The following is a 15584-nucleotide window of genomic DNA, read 5'->3' as shown; positions in this document are numbered from 1 at the left end:
AGACTGATCAGCTGAGAGTTTTGTCCTGTAATTCCGCTCTTGTTTCACCACCACTGATTAGCACTACTGCTGTTTCAGCCACATGCTGGCCAGTCTTCTGACCCCCCTCTTTCTTCACTCATGGACAATACCCCAGTATACTAGGACTTTTCCGAGGATTGGTGGTAATGTTGGCTACATGAAAAATGAATGAGGAGCAGCCATGTTCTGCACATGGAGAGATTAATTCTTACCTCAGTTTGCATTCTGTGATATAAATGATCTACAGTTTATACATTTTATATAGATGATGGCATCACACTAAAGTTGATCATTCCATTTTGCACATTGTTTTTGGATGAAGAAAGCCAAGAATATCCTGCAGGAACAGGTGTGTTGCACTGAAATATCCTGAAGACAGCTTTATAGTTTCATAGGTAAGTAATAGATTAGCTGTCATTGTGGGCCATATTAAGTTAGACAATTTCTGTTTTTGTGCTCAGAATAACCTATTCCATTTGGTTATAGCTTGGACTTATCCATCCCATGGCCGATAATTATATACTGCTCCTGATAACAGTAATTAGTATCATACCATAGATAATTTGAGGGGACCCATGCATAGCATAAAGCATTTAGAAACTGCTTCTGTCCATTGGTAGTACAGGGGGCAGTCCTGGGATAAATTTTCTGTTGCCCATCCATAGATCTAAGTTGCGCATTAATATGGACAGGGTTAAACTTTTATGTGGATGGAGAGTCTGTTCCACAGCAGCAGCAGTATAGGTTTTGTAAGGTCTGCTACCATACTTTTTTCTGTGGTTTACTGCAACTGTGGTGCTTTCTCAGCAGCACAGAAAGTAAGGAAACTAAGAGTGTTTTGTTTTATTTTAATAGCTTTAAAGTATATGTGTTTGTGTGAATCACCATTGTTTTAAAGTTTATACTCAGTAGCAGCGAAAAAAGGTAACCTGACATTTAAGACACGTTTTGAAGTTTTAATTTCTGATATGGGGGTGGTGTTGCCAGTAGTGCATTACCTTTTTATGTACTAGCCCAACGTTCAAATTGAATGCAGGTGCCACATTGTTACTTGTGAATACATAGTGCCTTTATGACAGATCCCATGTCGGGGAAGGGTTTATTGTGATTATATATGCCTGGACACAGCGAACAATTTTTGCTGCTAACCTCACTGAATATTTATCTTCTGTAACAGACCTACTTTTAGGTATAAAACAGCACATGACACAAGAGACTAGGGAAGTTTTACCCATGATACCTTGTTTGGGTTGCCAATATTTATGACAGCATTGCAGAGTTAATAACTAAAATCTATGAACTAATAATAACTAAAAGCAAGTTTGTTATGGTTTACCTAGTTGGTCCAATTGCATGTATGGCTTATTTTCAATAAAGGCATGAAATGGCATTAGAAACTAAAGAAAATTTAACCAGGATTCATGGGAACATTTCATTCTGTTTTATAATGTTTTAGATACTCTTTAACATTGCAAGTCAAATGGCACATGGTCACTCGCTCAGAGGACCTTAACCTGGTATGTGACCATCAACAGAGCTTGCTGGACAGATTTGTCTCACAGAGGTTGCCCCACCTTTGGAACAAGCTTGTTATTCATGTTAAACAAAGTTCCTTGTTGGACCTATTTAAGTGCAATTTGAACAATTGGATGGGTAACCAGAAATTCACCCCAGGGGTTCCACCTGTGTCCTCCTTGGACAGAGGCAGTAAGTGCTGATTTTAGTGTCTGCTTGAACCAGACATCCTTGAGAACATGGGTTTAACTTGGCTAGGCTTGTAAGGGCCCTGGGGCTGTTAGCCTATTAACCTCCTATGATCTACTAAAGGTGTCAGCAGCTGAGCCAGACAGTATTTATGTGAAGTAATTCTCATGAAATGAGTACTATTTCTTACTATTATTTGTTACTGTTATTGTTTCAGTGCACATGTGAAAATGTAGACAGCAGTGAAATAGGTGAGTTGAATTTTACCCGGTGCACTTATTTTCTGTCAGAAAATCAAGTGAAATGCTCTTTGTCCTAAATAACTGAAAAGACAGTGAAGGAAACATAAAAATTATAGGCAGTTGATCACTTTTATTTCATATTGCAGGCGAGCTGGTGGTGTTCATTTGTAGCTTTAAGTTTACCGGCTGCACATAGTTTCTGCACCAGTCTTCATATTATACAGGTCTGTCATTCTTTACATGCCTATGCTAAGAACAGTATTTGACTGTTACTTTAATTTATCTTCATTATTTTGGAAATGTATGTGAATTTTAGGCCAGATGTAGCCAGCTTTTAGCATTCATCACAGTATGTGAGTGAAACCCAAGCAGAAGCACTGGTGTTAGCCTTACCAGGATAAACTAAGGAGGAGACCCACTTTAGTGAGTAACATCAACACATGTTGGCTTCCTGCATCCTCTCTCAAGAGAAAAGCCAGTTACCCAATAGAGATCACTGACCACTTGTCATCCTTACATTACAAGCTGAGGACAGACCCTCTGCAGTCAGGTAGAAAGTGGTTTGTTTCTTCTTAAAACCCCAAACATAATTTGTCAGAGTGTGTGCCACCAAGTTAGTATATCTTTACATTTGATTTTTGAATCAAGAACTAAAGCTCATCTCTCCTCCGATACAGACTATAATTACTCTTCTCTGGATTACTCAGCTGTATGACTTCCTTCCTGCAGGCATTTATAGTAGCTAATTAGCATTAGCTGCTCTCAGACAGTGCCCGATTACCATGTAGCATAACCATGGAGATGGCCAAACATGGTCATTCTATTGATCATGTAGAGTCTCTTGTGAGTCTGTCTCTGAATGAGAAAGGGCATTCTCTATTAGGGGTTACTGCTGCTGATAGTCTTTTCTCAATCCCAATGTTAATTTTAGCCAAAAGACCGATGGTAAATTGGCAGATGTGTTGTGACAGTCTCTAATGGTTGTTGTTATACTTCTTTCGGCTTTTCCCAGTTAGGGGTCACCACAGCAGAACTCCGGTCTGCTAACGATTGACAGTAGATTTTTCCGGTGCTGAGGTGCCAGCTCGACGCCCAACCTTCAACGAAGGCACGCCCATTCACGCATGTCTTTCGAATGCCATTCGACCACAGGGAGGACGTGCAGACTCCACATAAAAGGCGCTACAGCCGAGAATCAAACGGGAGAACCTCTTGCTGTGAGGCGACAACACTACTGCTGCACCACCGCGGCTTCTGGTTGACAGTCTCTAATGGTGGGGACCATAAAATTGCACAGAATCATACACCTATATGTCTTTGCTAGAATAATAAGGGAATAATTTGAATGTGTACTTCCAGGTTTAGAATTGTTATATGTTAATCATCATGATTTTGTAGATATAAGATCCTGTCTTTTATATACCCTGTTGTGTTTATTGATTTCCTTACTGTTGCAGATTTTTGGATTTCCTTTGATTGCTTTTGCAGTATGTTTAGTTTCTTTCTGTAGGGCTCATGGCTATTTTAATGCTAGAATAATTTATAAATCGCATGCACTAGCAATAAATCAATTCTCATTAAACTGATTTAATGGCAGGTCAAGAGAGGTAAGACAACAAAAATGAGTGGACTACAGTCTTCAGGAATAGAGATTAAAATCCGGACCATTTCAAGTGTTAGTTCCTTGTCCATCCTTAATCATGTGTGGTAACTCCATGGCTGCCCCGTATTCTGCACATGACCATAACAATTCCTTTCCTTAACAGTACCACTATTCGGACAAACTATGTCTGAATGTTCTGTTATTTTTTTTTTTGACCAATCACAAAATGAAAGCATGTTTTCAATTTGCAGTGTGTTTAGTTTTGGCAATTTCTTTTCAATCTTTTGTAGTTTCAACATGCAAAGATTAATTGTTGGCATTTTGGCATGACTGTCTTTAAAACTGTTTATATAATATGGATCACCTTTAAAAGCTCTAGTGGGCTAATTATTGAATTTCTGGCATTGCTGCATAAAATGTTGGATGTTACATATATCGACAGCTTGTTTGATTGAAAAAACAGGAAGTGAACATAGTTATGTAAGGCAGTTGTGTAAAATGTGAATTAGGGTTTGCCCAGTTATTAATGGAAGCAACTCATACCATGCACCTGGGAGTCTGTGATACTTTGTAGTCACAAAAGAATAAAGATAGTCTGCCTGTGTGTGTGCAAGCAAGCACATGTGCATATTTGTAGTATAAAATATATATACATTTAGTATTTATTGGAAAAGTCTGCGAAGAAAACCCAATAAAATTCTGGGCCCCCAAGTACAAGATACATCTCTGTTGTAAAGGGAGAGCTGTCACTTCACCTTAGACCCCACATAGGTAGAGCAGTATGTCAGTAGTGCAGATCTGTGCTTAAGAGCAGCTGTGTCCTGTGATGATCCACTGATGATGTAGATGATGTAGTAGATGATGTCATGGCATCCACTTCAGTTAACACAGTGGTTGATATGCCATCTAGTAGGGCTTTAGAGAAGTGTGTCAACAGAATAAGACATGGTTTGTTGTTTAGTGTTGTTTCCTGATGAAGTGAGTTTGGAGAATTTGGAAGCTGAAAAGCGTGGAATGTGGGTGATGTAAGTGTTGTGACCCTGTCTGTGACATACTGTCATTGTATGTTCAGCTTACCAGAATGTAAATTATTTATGCAGTGTGACTGTTTGTTTGATAGGTGATACTTTTTTGACTGAAAGTACTGTATGCAGGTGGCTTTACAGTCAGAATACCTTTATACAGGGCATGACTAAAAACATTTCACTAGTTTTTTGTTTACTGTCTAAGAAGTCATGCCTATATGTGATTGTGGCAAGGAGTGTATGAGTTGCTGAGTGTGTTTTAATTAACTTCTTCACTATGTTAACTACTTTGTGATTTTGAACCATCTGTAGTTAGAAATACTGCAAGGAATGTATCTGCAATGAAAAGCAAAGGTTGAATTTTCCATTTTGTCATGAACATCTGGCATAAAGTGCAGCGTTTAGTGTCTGTACAGTTCATCTGTTAAGTTTCAGGTGTGCTTTAAACGTTTGATAGCTGTAGCAATCTTTCCTGAGTCTGTGGTTTCTCAAGATTTCAGTGACTTGTGTGGAAAGTTTTTGAGGAAGGTACTGATTTACTGAGGTATTTCAAGAGGTTTACATTATGAGAAAACCACTCAGAATGTTCATCATTGCATCACTGTTGCAGTAGCCTAAGCTGTATGAGTTGTATGTTGTCAAGGATATGGCAGCTGTCCAGCATCCAAAACTTGAGGGCACCTTCCATGCGCCCTAACCACTGAACAGCTCAAGGAAATCCATGTAAAGTCAGTGGTTAGGGTGACAAACCTTGAGAACTTTCTAGCCATCAAAGTGCAATCGTCATGCAGGCTTTGAGTGAATGAAATTCACCTAGAACGTTACCAAGGATAGAGAAGTACCTTCTGGGGAAAACCTTCCACTTTATCATTTCTGTAGAAAAATATTTATTTAAGTTAAATGTTGTTTTTACTGGTTGTAACCTAAACATTTACTTCACAAATGTTAATTTTTGTCAGGTGTACCTTTTTCGGGGAAAACTGCTATGCTATCAGTATTTGTGTAAAATTTTAGAATATTTTGGTGGAAAAATTAAAGATAGAGGCTTGTTCTTGAGGTTTTGGGGTTGCTGCTTAGGTTTGTACCATAGAACTGTGGAATTCCTATCAGATGGTTCACTGACTGTTGAAGGCTCAGAAAACCCACTTATCAGGCACTTTTCTTGACTAGGACATGGATCAGGATCTTTGGATCCTCCCTCCTCTGTCTTCAAGAAGAAGGACATTTTACAGGAGTCTTGACTAGTCAAGCAGACTTCCTTCCTGACTCAGCCACTGAGGAGCGACTCTGCTGTGGCCAAATCAGATACTTCGAGCCTCTCATTATCTTCTGTCAACCCTGCTGGCACTGTTTCTCAAGAAGCCACTAAGGACCAGGAATTAGCCATGTCTTCAGCTGGTGGGCTGTCCTCTTCAGACATGGGAGAAACAGATGAAGGAGCAGACGATGCCGTACCGCAAAGCTGACTTATGGACGCCTTGATTTCCAGGGAAGAGCACCATCTTTGGGTAAGTCTTTTTCTAGGGGGAATCCTAAGAACAGAAGACAGGAAGTTAAGCATATGTCTTCTGTTTTACATAGGATGGACAATGAAGATTAACTGGGTTTTGCTAAGGATTATTGATTATTTCAAACCTTTCTTTCTTTAAATTCTGATTCCTCGCTGAGTTTTAAAAGGCAAATATTTTACTCTGTTTCAGATAATGATTCCCAGTCTGAAGGATCAGAATTAGACTGGGATTGTATTTCTCCATTGTCAGGAGGGGAATCTGATTATGTGGAAACTTTTTCTATACCACCCCACCCCACCCTGGCAAAGTTATCTTTTCCTGGAAATTGCTAGAATAACATATGTGTTATAGTGGGAAGAGAGTAAAATTCCAGTATCCCAGCAAACATATTATGACTTTGTTATTGCTGGATTTTCCCCAGCCTGCAGCTGTTCCCTCTGTCTACCATTAGAAGTCATTTACTTGATAGTCATCTCCTGCCCCAAAAAATACTGATAGATTAAATAAAGTCCTTTAGACCCACAAATATTTGTTTTCATATCCCTGCAGTTATTTGGCAAACACCTTGTGAATGCTCACCCTATCCCGTCTGACAAAGATGAGTAAGTTTTGGGTACGTTTGGGAGGAAAGTTTATTCTTATTCTTTGATTTTAGTCTTCAGAATTCTGAATTGTCAGGCTCATATGTCAGAATTACTGCCTGCTTCTGAAAATATGAGAAAGTTAATCTCAAACCTCCCTTCTTCAGAGATTAAAGCATCTCTGAATTCTTTAACTGCTTGTTTCTCAGGTAACCAAATACTCTTTAAAATGTTGTTATGACTGTCAGTGCTAGAGCAGTAATGAGAGGGCTTGCTTGGCTACAGTCAAAAAATTCACCAGAGGATGTTAAAGCAGAGATCTTGAATTCTCCCATAGATAGAGTACTGCCTTGCCCTTCTACTGCTAAGGTCTTTAAAAGATTTAATGAAAGAGAGAAGTTAATTCAGGCGTCCACTCAGACATTTCAATCCTCCTTCCTAAAATGTAAGAGGACATTTCCTTCTAGTTCAGGATCCTTTTATAGGAAACAGAACAAACAGGCAAATAGAATTTCAAAACACAATGACAAACAGGCTCTAAAAAAGGTGGGAGTCTCCCAGAACCAAGTACAGTCCAAAAAGGTAGACTGACTATATGCTCCTTCATGCATTTTCTCTACCCTGGCAACCCATGAAATCTATCCCAAAGTGTGGGTCTTTATTTTCTTCAGCTACATCAGATAACGTCAGACAAGTGCGTTTTAAGAATCATTCAGAAAGGATGCGATTGGCAATGGGTGTACCCCTCGCTTTTCAGGGAATTCCATACCATTCCTCAAACCAAACTTTTCTGTTTCATCCAGTACTGGAACAAACACTGTAGCGAGGGGTCACAGAATCAATTCCCCAAGACAAATCGGGAAAGTATTTTATTCAAGGATCTTACTTAAACAAAGGAAGATGGAACCTGGAGAGCAGTCTAGGCCATTCTGTTTCTTAAATCTTCACATCAGTGTCCCAAAGTTCAAGATGCTTTCCATTCAGTCTGTTACCCGTCATCACACCTCTCAGTTTTTGACTTTTTTATGATTTTGTATGTCTAGGTTCCATTTTCAGTTCTCTTTTTCCTTTTGGGCTATCTATAGCTCCAAGAGCATTATGAAATGTCTGGCACCAGTAGTATTTCATTGCGAATTGCAAGGCATTCATATTTTCCATATTTAGACAGCTTTTTTATATTTGCTGACTCTCTTTCAAAATGTCAAGAATCTCTTACCTGGGTGAAGTACCTCCTCAGTAGGGATTTCCATGTGAACATACATAAATCTGCTCTCATTCTTTCAAAAGGAGTAGTGTTTTTGGGATGCCTTCTGGATACAACCCTCATGAGAGCTTTTTTCCTTGGGAAAAAGTAGACCTTTACAATGGACAATTTCTGATTCTTACCAACTAGTCTCTGACTTCAGACATAGAATATATCAGCATTGTGGGTTTCATGGCCTCTACAATTCTCATGATTCCTCTGCCAGACTTCACATAAGAGAAATTTAGTGGTTCCTCAAATCTGTTTGGACCCAACACTAGCACAAACTTTTTTCAAATCCCAGTGTTGGGATTTGTCAGAAGGGAGTTGCTTTGGTGGTTGGACCAGTTACCTCCCAACCCAGATCTCACCTTCTCACTTCCAAGTCCTTCACTGAGTGAAAGTTCAGGGTATGGGGAACAAACAGAGCAGACTAAAGCACACAAATGTCAAAGAAGTTATGGCAGTAATAAATGCCCTCAAATCCGTAAACCATCTTCAGACTCCTGGACCTCTGCTAGTAATCACAGACAATACCACAGTGATGTGGTGCATAAACAAGGGTAAACCAGATCATACCCCCTTTGCAGACTACCTATGGTAACCTGGAACCTAGCAGTTTATCACAGCCTATCCCTTCAGGCTACCTATATTTCATCATAGCAAAATATTATTCCAGACAATCTGAGCAGGACCAGGACAGACCCTCACAAATGGAAACAGAACTTAGGGGTCTTCCATAAATTGATCCAACTGTGGTGAACTCCCCAAATCGATCCATTCACAACAGACAAGAAATTTTGTTCCAGGAGCTGATAAGGTTTTAATACCTTTTAGGAAGTTGTTTTCTGATGATGTAAAGCAGGTATTAGAGGCGGCTAAGGAGCCAGCTAATAGAAAATTAGTTAAATGGAAGAGATTTTCTGATTGGTGTCAAACTATAAACCGGAGGCCCTTCTAAGGGGCAGATGCTACTGGTTGAAAAATATTTGTGTGAATTATTATTCTCTGACCATCCTTCCTTTACTGTCATGATTCTCCTCCACCTTTTCTGCTTGTATGCCCATAGATTCTCCCTCCTGCGTACCCAGCCTCAAGTCAAACAGTTTTTAAAATGGGTTCTGCACATCAGTCCACCTAGAGAACAGGTGACTCCTTGTGATCTCAATTGTCTTCTCAAGAGACATACACTTTTTCTATTTGAGCCAGCATAACAGGCTGAATTGAAATTTGTAATTTCGAAAACAGTGTTACTGAGTAGTGTGACCCCTGTTAGAATAGTTTCCAAGTTACAGGTTCTTACGGTGAATCAAATGTATCTCTTTTCATAAAGATAGAGGATCTTTGGGAATGAATTCTTTACTTATGCCTGAAGTGCTTTCAGAGTTTCTTGGATTTCTTCCAGATACAAAAACATAAGGCAGAAAGGATTTTGCATACTCTGGATGTCCACCAGCACCTCAGATGCTATTTGACAGAGCCACAGCTTTCGGGAGTTTGTATCAACTGTTTGTCCCTTTTTTTTTTTATCTCCATAGGAAATTAGTGTTGATGACCATCTCATGCTGTCGTTTTGTTTTGGTCGTACCATAACACTTTACTTCCAGGCAAGGTCATAGCCCATTCTACTAGGGCTTTGGCTCTTCTGTGTTTTTTTTTTTTTTTTTTGGAAGTGGATGGATTTTAGAAGAATTCTAGAGGCGAATAACTTTGGTCCTCTGTGCATACTTTTACAAAACATTACAGATGTTCATTTTCCAGGTCCAGAGCATGTTTTGCTACAACTAATTTATAGAGGCTACTGGACTCTGAATCTTTTTCCTCATCCTTTGCTTTCTAAGTTCTGATAATCTAACCATATAGCTTAGACTCCTTTAACAGTGATCTAATGATGAACATAGTACACATGTCAAGTTAATTTACCATAGCAGTAGATGCTTGAATAGGCCACTGTTGCAGTTGGGACACCATCCTTCTAGCCCCCCCCCCCTTTTTTTTTTTTGCGGCAGGGTGTGGATATTTTTATTTCTTTTTTTCTTGGCGTATACCTAAAAGACAGGGCTGTAGCTTCACATTTTGTGAAGCAAGAAAGCTCTTTAGCTTTAGTGCTCTAACTACTGACTTTATACTGCTGTCCTCTTGCTATTTAGCAGTTAGAGTATGTGGAAGTTGCCCTAAAGGTATGGATGCTGGCCGGTTGTCGTATCCTTAGCAGAATGTAACCTATAACAGCTTAGGGTACTGGAACAGTGATTTAGTCTAACATCTACTGGGATTGTAAGTTAACTTACACAGCTGTACTTTCTCCATGCAATCAGCAATAACATGTTAGTTCCCTCCACTATTTCCTGTTAGCTTTTGGAATGTGTGGAATTTAAAAGAATTGTGTTTACCATACTCACAAGATTTACTAGGGGGTTAGCAGAAATGCCTTTGCTATTTACTAGGGCATCATATGTCATCAGATTTGTGCTGTGTTATGACTGCGATTGTTCATAAGCAATATTGCGCCGATAAACTCAGTCTCTGACTCTGTTCTGGAATTCTGCAGTCTCCAAAGAAGAGTACTGTAGTAAGATGTGACCAGTAATTTAACTGCGTCTTGAAGAATTGTGACTCTTGCAATGTGCAAGATTTCATGGGGGCAGTTGCTTTGCCTTTAAAATTGTAGAAGCCATATACATATTCTAGTTTACCTTGCATATATTTTTGGTCATATGTATTCACAACTGTTTTTTTTTTTTTTTTTGGTGAAGGACATTGATGTTCTAGTTCATTTTTTTTATGTCCTTCACCTTTACTAAATCAAAAAAAAAGGACTGGCTATTTGTTATTGGACAGATTTGTGGAGTACATTTGGATTTTATGTTGTTTTTATCACTGCATTTGTTTCACTTTGGAAAATGATGTGGGACTTTATTATGGAGTAATGTTTAATCTGGGACATGTTTATGCAATGTAGTCAGGTGCTGGAGTACTGCTTTCACTGTGGACACCTTATTTGAAGTTTCTGGTGTTGTGTTTTGTTGCTGCAGTCATATTTTTCATGTTTTGTGATAGTCCAACAGTGTATTTGACATCGATGTTTGCAGTGTTATGGTTTCACTTCTGTTTGTTTTGTTGTCATGACTTTTTGACATCTTGCCATTAAAAAAAAAGAGAGAGAGACACACGCACGCACGCACACACACACACACACACACACACACACACACACACACACACACACACACACACACACACGACAGAGAAAGATTCTTACACCATGCTGGAATTCTTGACCCCCATACCCTGCTCACATCCTAAATAAATTTTCTCTGTCCATTCAATTTTATGACTATATATTGAGAAAGGCAGAATGGCACAGTCTTTAGTGTTAATAGACCCATAAGTTATATCCGGCCATATTGTTTGTTCAGAAGTATGAATATTAGAAATCCTAACACCACATATCCCTACTTTTTGTTGCTTCAAAAATGAGTCTTACTAAAGTGTGTTTGTGGTAATTGCTGTTACTTTAAAAAAAAATAAAATTAATTTTTGTGTATTTTCAGTCCTGTCACTTCATATTCAGCAATCAGAACATCTGCCTTAAACACTGTACCATTATATATAGTAATTGATTCCATTTCCACATGGAAGCCCTTGCTGTCTGTTATTAACATTCTGTAATGAAAGTATCAGCCGTCATTTCCATTTGGGAACACACGTCAGTCCATACTGGCCAGGAGTGCCTTGGGTGTTTGCTCCCATTTGTGCTTACATCAAACACCCCCATTTTAATTTGGGAGTAATAGAAACACAGTACTTTCTGGCCCTTCTGCTAGCCATGCAGAGATAACCAATAAGACATCAGTGAATGTGCCTTATTGAATATTGCATTGTGTGTTGCGCTGTATTTCTGACTGATCGGTACAATCCATTGGGAGTAAATTTTGTAATAATTCCTGGAGAAATATTTACTCCAGTAACTCCTTATTTTAATGAAGCTGTCTTTTGAAACATCTCTCTAAATCAACAGAAAACACCTAGTACTTCAAAATACATATCCAGACACTACCCTCCATACAGTGACTCCATAGGACAGTTTCTTATGTTGCCTTGAGTTGCCACAAGGGGACGTGTCCCTAAAGGTATAAATAAGTTAAGAACATTACCAAGCTTATAAAAGAACATAGTGTTGTCTGTAAAGGCATAAAAAGATTTTGCTAATAACCTTGAAATGTTTACTCTGAGTAGGCATGATAGTGAAAAGCCCAAATTTTATAGTTATTGTGTATTTGCACATGCTCAATGCACACAGAGCTAAGACTAAAAAAAAAACAGTAAACTACAGTGGTAAAAAAAAATAGTATAGTTGCAGTAGTACATGGTGAGTTAGGAATATTAGTTTTAATTTAGCTTCGGCTTAACCCTCAGGATCAAACCCATTCAAAAGTAAATCCAGCTTTAACTCCCAATAATGTCCAGGTATTATTGCATATATAATAGCATGCCTTTTTTGTGTCTAAGGGTAATGCAAAGCTGAGTGTTTTGACTTTGTCTAGATGTGGTATTTTACACAATATCACTAAGCTTTGTAGTACCTTAGTGCTGCTACGTAGTGGCTTATTTCAGTTAATGGTGTGTTTTTTTAGCTGCTGCTGTTTGGTGTTATCATTGTTTAACACAATCATCAATCAGATCTCCTTTGCAGACAGTAAATTATAGTTAGGTGTCACTTCAACCATGACAATCATCTTGAGGCAACGTTTACACCACCAGGTGGCTAGCCCTGCTGCAGTAGTTCATCTACACCACACACTCGTGCACATACTCACACCTATGGCCAGTTTAGAGTGTCCATTCCTCCCAGTGCATGTCTTTGAAATGTGAGAGGAAACCAAACGAACACAGAGAGGAAATGTAGACTCTGCAGAGAAGGCACCCCAACCAAGAATTGACCTGTGGAACCTCTTGCTGTGAGACAACAATGCTATCCTTTGCACCATAAGTTTATGCATGTCTCCATTATATATTCTGTGCTGATACATTTTTGTCATTTCATCTCCTATGCATCCCCTAACTCACCAAAAGAGACTTTTTTTCTGTAATATTTTTTTTATGGTTATGTGACTACTACTTTACATTTTTTTTTTTTTGTTCTCCACATCCTAGCTTACTTGCTTCTGGCTAATTTGTCGATTTGATTATAAGTCTAAGTATAGCAGAGAAATAGAACAGCCCATGAAGACTTGTATGACACCTGTAAATTCAAACATGACATGAGGTCAAGGGTGCAGAAGACTTTGGTTTCATTTAAAAGAAAAATAATTTTTGGCACTACAAAAAAAAAAAAAACTAAAAAGAAATTTTATCGGTACCTTCAAAAGTAGAAATTATTAGGAAGTTAATCCAGAAGAGATCTGAATACATTATGAACCATCTTTAGTCACTTCTGAATTCTAGGACTTCTGCACATAATAACTATTCTCGACTTTTGTTTTGTATTTACTTTTCTGTCCTTGTAACCAAGAATCAAGACCTCTGGCTAACCAAGTTTTATTTATTTTATTTTTTTTATTATTTTTTATTTTGCTTTTGTTTACCGGCTTGTCCAACTGGGTTTACTCAAAGATGTCTTTTCAGAGGAGAGCTAGGGAGAAAAGCTCCCACATATTACATACATTTTTCATAGGTTCATAGGAGATCACTAGACTAACGGCCCTAGAGCCCTTACAAGCCTAGCCATATTTATCCTGAGTTGCCCCAATTGTCAGTGGTTAGTTGAGTGAAGTTTACAGAGGTAAGAGTCTATGGTAGTTAATACCGACTTCCTTTGTACAGATGGGACATGGGTACCACCCCAGGACTGAATTTGTGGTCACCCATCCATTTATGTAGGTTGCATTTGAAGAGGGTCAGGGAGGGGCATTGTTTCATGTGAATTGGAAGCTTGTTCCAGAGAAATGGCAGTCTCTGGGAGATGCATCTCGCTCTCCAGCATGACCTGTTCATGTCAGAGGCTAGGTTAAGGTCCCTGAAGCGAGTGACCCTCCTGCAGTTTGATTTATGAATGTATAGCTTTTCCATCAGGGCCGGGTCAGAGACTGCCCTGTAAGCCAGGCACAGGTCACCCCTTAGCAAACTCTAGGAGATAGAATACAGTGACAGGGCTTTCAGTATTTCTGCATAAGACTTGTTTTGTATACCCTGTAATTTTTTGTTGAGAAACCTCTGTGGTCTCACCAACTCTTGCAGGTGTCTGGTAAGGTACATGCAAAGGGGAGCACTGTACTCAATTATTGGTCTGGTGAGGGCCAAGTATAATGGAATTAGAACATCCTTAGATCTAGATGTTATGTCTTTACTTATAAGATGTGCCACATACAAGGATTTCCTTACTACTGTGGATATGTGTTGGTCAAAGTTCCAATTGCTATTAACCTGAGTACCCAGATCACGTACCACTGAGTCTACACTTAAGGAGAGTGCTGTCTGTAAGGTAATTAGTCAGCTTTCCCAAAGGGAATAATGCATTTTTTGCATTTAACTTTAATCCATGGCTTTGGCATCAATCATTTGTCTCCATTAACCATCACTGGGGGACTCGATGATTGCTCCTAATCTGCAGTCATCAGCGAACTTGGTCAGCCACAGGCCTTTCAAGTTTGCCAGGACTTCTAATTCTAAACAGTAAAGGACCCAGCACAGAACCCTGTGGTACATCACTGGTGACTGGTCTGTTGCTAGAGGTGAAGTCACCCACTTTGACAGTCTGTGCCCTGTCAGTGAGCCAGTTGGCTACCTATCTGGTAATGAAGGGGTTAATTCCCAATTGGGAGAGTTTCTCTATAATACCTAACTGGGGGATTGTGTCAAATGCCTTGGCTAGTTCAAGATAGGCGGTATGCACTATCTTTCCCTCGTCCAGGGCCTTGGTGACTTTCTCAAAAAAGTCACGCATGTTTAACAGGCATGATCTACCTTTAACACATTCGAACTGAGTTGGATCCAGAGTATGGAGATTACCTATGTCATTGTTAATAATGTCCATAATGATTCTTTCCATGGCCTTGCAGATGAGGCAAGTCAAGCTTATGGGCCTATAATTCCCAAGTTTGGTTGATGAAGCCCCTTTCTGCAGGGTATTATTGTTGATGCCCCCCATTCTGCCAGAACATAGCCAGTTCTCAGGCTGTGGTTAAACATGGCCCCAAGTGGGTCTGCTAGGTCATGTGGTAAGTTGTTTAAAAGGCAACTTGGGATGTTGTCTGGTCCCATTGATGCCATGATGTTCTTCGTATTTCACTGTTGCAGTCATCACATTTGGGTTATCTGCTTGCAGTAGCCCTCAGTTGGCCTGATTAACAAAGTCTTGGGCCCTGCGTCGGTTGCTGTCTCTTCTTCTGTCTGGTTGTCAGGGGTATAAAACATGCAACCGACGCCATTACATCAGTCTTTCTTGCCATGCGGTGCCCGAAGCAGAAGCAGTTTGCAAGTGCCAGTCGGCTGACTCCTGAAATTTTCACTTTCAAGTTTCAGAACCAAAGTCTTCAACTAAAAGATAAGTACCCTTTGGGGAAACTTTTTCTTGCTCTAAACCAATGTCATTAAAAGTAAATACTTGCATTTTTTGTGGAAAGCAAATACCCCATAAAGATTTTAATTCGTA

Source organism: Protopterus annectens, chromosome 16.part0 (genome assembly GCF_019279795.1).
Source record: "Protopterus annectens isolate FY-2018-M chromosome 16.part0, PAN1.0, whole genome shotgun sequence".
Classification (NCBI taxonomy): domain Eukaryota; kingdom Metazoa; phylum Chordata; order Ceratodontiformes; family Protopteridae; genus Protopterus; species Protopterus annectens.
Note: the sequence above shows the minus strand (reverse complement) of the source record.